Below are 7,720 nucleotides of genomic sequence, written 5' to 3'. Positions count from 1 at the left end.
TATATATATATATATATATATATATATATTTATATATATGTGTGTGTGTGTGTGTGTGTGTGTGTGTGTGTGTGTATTTATTTGTAAATTTATATCTAGATGAATCGACAGATAGATAGATGGATAGATAGATATACACAAGTGCACGCACAAAACTACATACATTCATAAATACATATATACATACATACATACATAGACATACATACATAGACATACATACATACACATACATGTAATACATGAACGTACACACACACACATGTGTAGTATATACGTGTGTGTGTGTGTGTCTGTGTGTCTGTGTTTGTGTTTATAAATATTAGTATATATGCCCACGTATATATTTTTTTATTCATGTATTCTGTTACTTGTTTCAGTTATGTGACTGCGTCCATGCATTCATATATATATATATATATATATATATATATATATATATATATACATATCTTTACATATATACATGCAAATACACTACATATACATTCTTGCGTGTATATATGTATATAGTATATGTATGTGCATGTGTGTATGTATGTATGTATATATGAATTTATTGAGTCTAGTGTGTATATTTTTGCTTGCATATATAATTGGTTGTGTAAGCGTATATATGCGCGCGCGCGAATAAAGCTTTCAATACACCGTTTACAAAACAAAACAGTAATATTTACTCATGATTATATTTATTAACATATTAAAAGTCTGTCATATCGATGTGTATTATCGTTTCTGTTGACAGGCTGGCGGCTTTTATATCGTTGCACACAAACGACAACCATTTACCGCAAATTAATCCTTTTAGTTTTATTTCCAAATAATGTTCTATTAAAATATATTGAAAATAATCAATGGCTTCTTTTTAAAAAAGCCACTGAACTTGATGAACTTTTATTTCGTTTCATTATGTTAGACTTCCCGCTGAGAAATCCGTATTAGATGGATATATTATGAAATGAATGTACGTTGCGATATACTGTAAACACCCTTATCGGTTTGATATTATTTTGAGAATTGGATTACAAAATAACGAAGCGCCGCCAGTTATGATTCAGTATGTAGTGGTGTGTAAATAAAAGGATGCAATTTAAATTGATAACAACAGAAATGAAAGATCATAAACACACAGGCACTCTTTCTTACACAACACACATACACACAAATATACAGATGTATGTATGCACGTACGTATGCATGCACGCATGCATGTATTTATGCAGGCATGTATATGTGTGCGTGTGTTTGTTTGTGTGTATGTGTATAGATACTCATGTATATATATATAAATGGTATGCTTGGTAAAGTGTATACGTATGACTGTGTACTTCCACATCTGCTTCTATGGATGTAAATTGAGTGTGTATATATATACATATACTTATATATATATATATATATATATATATATATCAGATAGTGAACAAGGACCTCAAGGTGATAGGGCATTACGGCCGTTTCAAGTGGCTCCATTTAATCGATCAATGCAAGCACTACATCAATTTGAAATGCACAGCCGTCCTCGGATTAATAAGATCATATAGGTTTTCAGCATTCAGGATACTCCATTATAATAGCTTAGCAAAAATTTTCATCAGAACTTGAGAATAAAAGAATCACATTCTAACAATAGTAACAGGCATGTAATACTTTTATTCTCTAGTTCTGATGTAAAATTTTGGTAAGCAATTGTAAAAGAGTATCCTGTATGTTGAAAATCTTTCTTATGCTTCCGCGGAGGGCGGTTTATTTCAAATTGATGTGATTCTTGCATTGATCGATTAAATGGAGCCGCCTGAAACGGACGTAATGCACTGATACTTTAACTTCCTAGTTACTTATTTGCTTTTTATTCACCTTAATCCGAGCTGTGTGGAAAATACCGAGCTCACTTGGTGCTTCAGCTTAACTACCTAATTCACCTGAATCTTAATTATGACTCTTTCTCTCTCTCTCTCTCTCTCTCTCTCTCTCTCTCTCTCTCTCTGTGTATATATATATTATGTATGCATAATTTCGTCTCTGACGAATAAGTAACGAGTGCTCAGTACATATATGGCATTAGAGGATGTTTTTCTTTTACTGAGAATGAAACACAACGTAGAGTTACTGAGATCTTTAAATGAGAGTCAATAAATCAATCAATCAGTCTATCTATCTATCTATCTATCTATCTATCTATCTATCTGTCGTCTGATGTACAAGGGAATAAAAGAAAAGCTACTAATACTTTCTTCCCATAAAGGCATATGTTGAAGCACGAAAGAGAAGAAAATAATTAGAATCACGTCCCTTGTGATCGTAGAACTCATAATTAACCTAGTTGTTTCGTTTCTTCCGTTTCTTTCCGTATTTTGATTTAGCCTCTGTCTTTTCATTCCATATTTTGCACCAACCATCCTATCATTTCGTTTTTTTTCTTTCTCGTGGTTTCCTGAGAACCTTTAAAATCAGAGAAGAAACTATGATGGTCCTCAGCCGCCAGGACTACTGCTCCAAAATATGGTCACCCCTCCGTTTTAAATTAACAGCGGACTTTCATGCAATCCAGCGAAGCTTCACAAAGAAGATCGTCTCATTGCAACAGCTCAGCTACTGGGAAAGGTAGAAACAGCTAAGACTGTACTCCTTGGAGCGAAGGCGGGAGACATATTCAGCAATATACATCAGGAAGATCCTGAGAGAGATTGCGCCAAATTTTGGCATTGAAAGTTACCCAAATACTAGAACCGGTCGACACTGAACAGTGCCAAATTTTATAGCAATGCGCTTCAGGACTAATTACTTCAACAACCTGTGTTTCTCGGTCACATAGCTTTGTAGTATTCACGTAAAGAGCCAGAAGGTTTTTCGCAAAATGGATTTAGGTGTTTTCAAATCAAAATTGGATCGTTTACTGTCGAGATCCCCAGATGAACCTACCACGCAGTAAGAGGCGCAAATAAGGTCAGCCACATCAAGATACCTTATTCACAAAATGCCACATGTCAGAGGAGGCTCGCAATTATAACAGTGTAGCAAAACGGCGGTGACCTAGCAAGGCCTCAGCTTTGAGCTGAAATTGATAAAATAAATAAATCTGTATGTCTGTATGTAATATACGTATATATATATATATATATATATATATATATATATATACGCACACAGAAAACAGTCTCTATTGTACACTATTTAAGTGTCGTAATACAGACATATCTATTGGTTTGCTAGACACTGTTAATTCAATTCTTTGTTAATCTTAATTATAGAAATATCAAATCAAATGTTTAAATATTCCATTGTGCTACCGCTGTATAGAATACACAATCTGATAAATACATAACAGATATAAAAAAGAAAAAAATAACATGAAAACAACGTACATAACCTGACAATTACATTTAGGATCCAATTGATATTACTGCTTCTAGACACGGCAATATGTTCTATCAAAATCATTATTTACCTGCAAACGTTATGTCGTAACTTAACTGGCAGGTATTCTGCACTAACACCTTCCTCCCCTATGCTTGGCAAACACCAGAGAGAAGGTAATCTTTATGTTACTCGTTAATATATATATATATATATATATATATACACTTACATGCGTGTGTCTGTACGTGTGTATGTGTGCCTATGCATAGTACATATATGTATAAATGCATGTATGCCTGTACACAGATGCTTTTGAGAAAAGGCGTCTGTGCAAAAACAGTTGAACTCCTAGCAGTAGTGAAAATGTATGTCTATACTGTTCATGTCTATAAGAAAACGAATTACATACATGCATGTATGTATGTATGTATGTATGTATGTATGTGTGTATGTATTCATGCATGCATTTGTGGAGGCGCATTGGCCAAGTGGTTATGGCAGCGAACTCGCTTCGTAGGATCGCGGTTTCGATTCCCAGACCGGGCGTTGTGAGTGTTTATTGAGCGAAAACACCTAAAGCTCCACAAGGCTCCGGCAGGGGATGGTGGCGAACCCTGCTGTACTCTTCCACCACAACTTCCTCTCACTCTTTCTTTCTGTTTCTGTTGTACCAGTATTTCAAAGGACCAGTCTTGTCAAACACACAGTCACGCTGAATCTCTCCGAATTAGTTTTCTCCTCTCTGGTTTTGAGAAGCCAAATTCCTCAAGATTGTTATTTAGGCAGTGTATTACATATCCCGGGGCCCTAATAATAAATAAAAACTTCTAATCCGGATAAAGTATCTGCAGATTTCTCAATAGTTCAGCGCAGGTGTTCTCCTTTTCACTGATCTTCAGCGTTATCTATGTATGTATGTATGTATGTATGCATGTATGTATGTATGTATGCATGTATGTATGATTTTTCTTTGACCTTTATTTAAGTTCTTTTTGAGGGAGTACGAGACGATCGCTAACAAAGCGACAAGCCTTTAGATTTAAGAGAGTTCCTGGTGTTTATGAATTGTGTGTTGAGTTGGTGTATTGGTTGAGTTGTCGATTCATACACTCAAGTGTGCGCATGTATTGACATAAGAATCTCAGATGAAGAATTTGGAATGTCGTACAAATCTTGACTCTGCCACTAACAGATAAGATATAGAGAATCCGCATCAGTATGCATGTATATAACATAAATCATATATAATTATATGCATATATCCATACATATATGTACGTACCGACATCTATATGTATACATACAAGCATATATGGGGACAGGACATCACTAAAAACGTTAAACACAATGAGAAACGAAGACAGAAAACGAACATTAATTTTTTTTTTTTTGATGTGCACACATACGTATGTGGAGGCGCAATGGCCCAGTGGTTAGAGCAGCGGACTCGCAGCCATAGGATCGCAGATTCGATTCCCAGACCGGGCGTTGTGAGTGTTTATTGAGCGAAAACACCTAAAGCTCCACGAGGCTCCGGCAGGGAACGGTGGCGAACCCTGCTGTACTCTTTCACCACAACTTTTTCTCACTCTACCTTCCTATTTCTGTTGTACCTGTAATTCAAAGGACCAGCCTTGTCACACCGTGTCTCGCTGAGTATCCCCGAGAACTACGTTAAGGGTACACGTGTCTGTGGAGTGCTCAGCCACTTGCATGTTAATTTCACGAGCAGGCTGTTCCGTTGATTGGATCAACTGGAACTCTCGACGTCGTAAGCGACAAAGTGCCAACAAACAACACACACGTATATAATGTGGGAAATTGTGATGTCAGGTATGTTCTTGTATCCAGGAAAGATACGTTTTGAAACACATTATAAAAAGTAGTTTTTGTGACGTGACAATAGACTTCATTATTATTTTAATATTATTTTTTTTTCGTGAATAGGAAGGAGCGATCACTATTTTTAAAGTTTATTACATTTTATAAAATATCTTTTACAGATCTTTACGGAATTATGCCTATATCAAATAAGTTGCCTGTAGCTAGTTATTCTATTCAGAGAATCAGATGTAATTAAATTGGTCTACCTATTTTCCCTAACTATGCACTCATTCCACATAAATTAATTAAGCAATTAATAGAAGCACTACAATGCAGCATTAGGATAAATAGATTTATGTGTATGAGCGACTGATGAAAAGCTAACTGTTGACTTTTGTGAGATGTAACTGTTTATTTTTCTTCTCAGAAAGGAAAAAAAACGCTTATGCCTAAATAGGCGGATTAACTTTGAAAGTGTGTTTTAAATTGTATGTCTTATGTTTATCGAAATCACTTTCTTTCAATTTTCTCTCTTTCGCTGTGGCATACTCCCTCCTTCTTTCATTACATCTCTCTTTCTCTCTCTCTCAAAGTCTCTCAACACACACAAACACACGCATAAGTGCATATACACACACGCCTACAAGCACGCACAAACAGTTATGAACTTCACAGTGGAAGTGGAATTTCGTTACTATACAAGTCACTCAAATTTTAGTATATTCCATATGTAAATGTACGCTTGTATGTATATATGTCTCGTAAATATTGTATGTCATTATTCAGTTTATTTCAAGATTTCTTGCTAATAGTGAAAGAACCGGTTTCTAACCTAGTTCCAAGGATCCTTCATTGGAATTTCAACATCAGCAACGGGGTATTTTTGTATTTATATATGTATATATATATATATATATATATGTATGCATGTATGTACGTATGTATGTATGTATGTATGTATGTATGTGAGCAGATGTGTATGTTCTGTTTTATGTATGCATTCTCATGCATATAATTGCATATCTAGACATGCTCATATATTTAAATGAGATACGTGTGGAAAATTTTACAAATTTTTACGGCTCCGGTGATAAATAGCTTTCTCCTTTCTCAATTAACTTTCTCCTCTCTGGTTTTGAGAAGCCTAATTTCTCAAGATTGGTATTTAGGCAGTGTGTTACACATCCCAGGGCCCCAATAATTATAGGGGTAAACCTGAAGTTATAATCTCGATAGAGTAACTGCCTATTTCTAAAAAGTGTATATGTATGTATGTACGTATTTACGTAGGTAGGTAGGTAGGTACCTACCTACCCAACTACCTACCTACCTACCTACCTACCTATCTACCTACCTACCTACCTAGCCAGCTAGCTAAGAATTTATCTACTTGCGCGTATTTCAGCTCCCCAGCAAATGAAACTGAATGTCCAGTCAGTCGGGTCAAATTAACAGCATCAAAAGAGCTGCACCCGATCGCCTCAAAGCACACAATGGCATATACGTACACATGTATCACTACGCTTCCTAATAAAATTATGAAACTACATAACGTTCCTACATTTGTTCCCGTAAAACTGGTAAAATAATCACACGAAGAATGGAAGCGACAGAATAATTTGCTAACTCTTAATAATTGAGCACATATACAATTGAGAATGATAGTTAAATAATTCTCTTTTTTGGGGGGTGGGGGTGGGGAGGGGGCGGGTTCTGATCGTATTCTCTCTATATTTTATATGCAGTGGAGCGTAAGAAAGTGTACGTCCAAGAGTGTCGCTTTCTGAGTTTACTTACAATTTTGCTTTCACACAAAATCAAGTAATGGAAAATAACTGACAAATACATAGAACTCTTTCCGAATCTACACAGAAAAACCAAATTTATGTGATAGTATTGCTTCATGTGTATCTAATGAGGCTTTCACAACGGGACATCTAATGTAATGAGGGAAAGGAAGTTCGTTTAGTTCAACCACTTTTATTTTAAGAGAATTGTTTTGTTTTTTTTATTGTATAATTCAATGTAGTTCAATAAATGTTCTTCATGATGTTAAACTATAAGGGTTAAATTGAAATAAACGGTTGTCATTTGCATGCAATAACATTAGTGCCGTAGGCCCACACCAGTTAATTTAATACAACTCAAGAACTTACATCTTGTTATACATTAATAAATATACAATATTAATAATGATAACGAGACGAGAAACAACAACATTAACAACTACAGCTGCAGATATTTTCACTACTACTACTACTACTACTACTACTACTACTACTACTACTACTACTACTACTACTACTACTACTACTACAATAATGATGATGATAACGACAGTAATATCTATTCTTATAAATATTATAATGATGATAAATATGGAGACACAAATGTATATATATAGATATATAGATAAAAATATAGATAGATAATAGATGTAGACATATATGTATATATACAAATATATATGTACTTACATACAATATGCACATATACACAAATACATATGTATAAACATACACACACACACACATAT

The sequence above is a fragment of the Octopus bimaculoides genome, chromosome 15, assembly GCF_001194135.2.
Source record: "Octopus bimaculoides isolate UCB-OBI-ISO-001 chromosome 15, ASM119413v2, whole genome shotgun sequence".
Classification (NCBI taxonomy): Eukaryota; Metazoa; Mollusca; class Cephalopoda; order Octopoda; family Octopodidae; genus Octopus; species Octopus bimaculoides.
Note: the sequence above shows the minus strand (reverse complement) of the source record.